Below are 1,028 nucleotides of genomic sequence, written 5' to 3' on the forward strand. Positions count from 1 at the left end.
TGACAGGAAAACATGTTTACATAAATAAATAGATGGGAATGGAAAGATTTACATTATCAGCAATTCTTTGACAGCTCTTCCAAGTTATATGACAAAAAACTGCTTAGTGATCTATCATCAAAAATGATTTTTAATAATCCAGAAGCTGATAACTCACTTAGATGAGTTGTGAAAAGCAGAGAATTAGGAAGCACCTGACCTGAGAAAGTGTTTGCTACCTTTTCCTTAAACTTGCTCACTTTCTCAGCACTTACACCAATGTTTAGAAATAATGCTTTTCTTGTGTGCACTAGAAGAGAGTAATCGAAGGCATGAAAGAAAGGTACATTGGGATGTATTTGTAAAAAGGGAGGTGAGAAAGGAGAATTTGTGTGAAACATTAGCAGGTTAATCTTAGATGAGAATATATGTAGACATTGAGGATTAGAATTTCATTCTCTTTAAAATGTCCACATGCCCATGTACTCCTTGGTAACTCAGTGATTTCCAGATCCCAGTTTGAAGACTGCTACCTCAGAAGACAGTCTACAGAATTGCCCAATGTAGAAAGGGGACAAATGAATGTAGTAACTAAAAATAGGGCTCAGAAGCATGACCTTGAAGAAATCATGAAGCATGGAGACTCAGGGATTGTTTTAGAACAAGGGCACAGAGTGGCTGAAGCAGGCAGTTCAGGATCAAAGTCCTACAATTCTGGGCTGCTAGGGATGGAAGTGAGGGTGGGAGGGGCAGGGATTGAGTATGGTGAGGGTGGGATGGACTTCGGGAAACTTTGACCTTCAGATCATTGGAAATTTTTATGTGAAATCTCTCTTTGAATCTTATGGGAAACTATAATATGAAAAAAAATTATAAAACAGGAGCATGTAAAGGGAATCACATGCTTTTATTTGCTAGTTTTAATATTTTATTTGTTTGATGTCTTTTGTAGTCAAGTAAAAAATTCAAGACACTATAAAAGTTATACTGTCCAATATGACAGCTATAGTCACAGGTGGCTATTGAGCACTTGAGCTATTGAGTACTTA

The sequence above is a fragment of the Propithecus coquereli genome, unplaced genomic scaffold, assembly GCF_000956105.1.
Source record: "Propithecus coquereli isolate 6110/MARCELLA unplaced genomic scaffold, Pcoq_1.0 Scaffold12, whole genome shotgun sequence".
Lineage (NCBI taxonomy): Eukaryota > Metazoa > Chordata > Mammalia > Primates > Indriidae > Propithecus > Propithecus coquereli.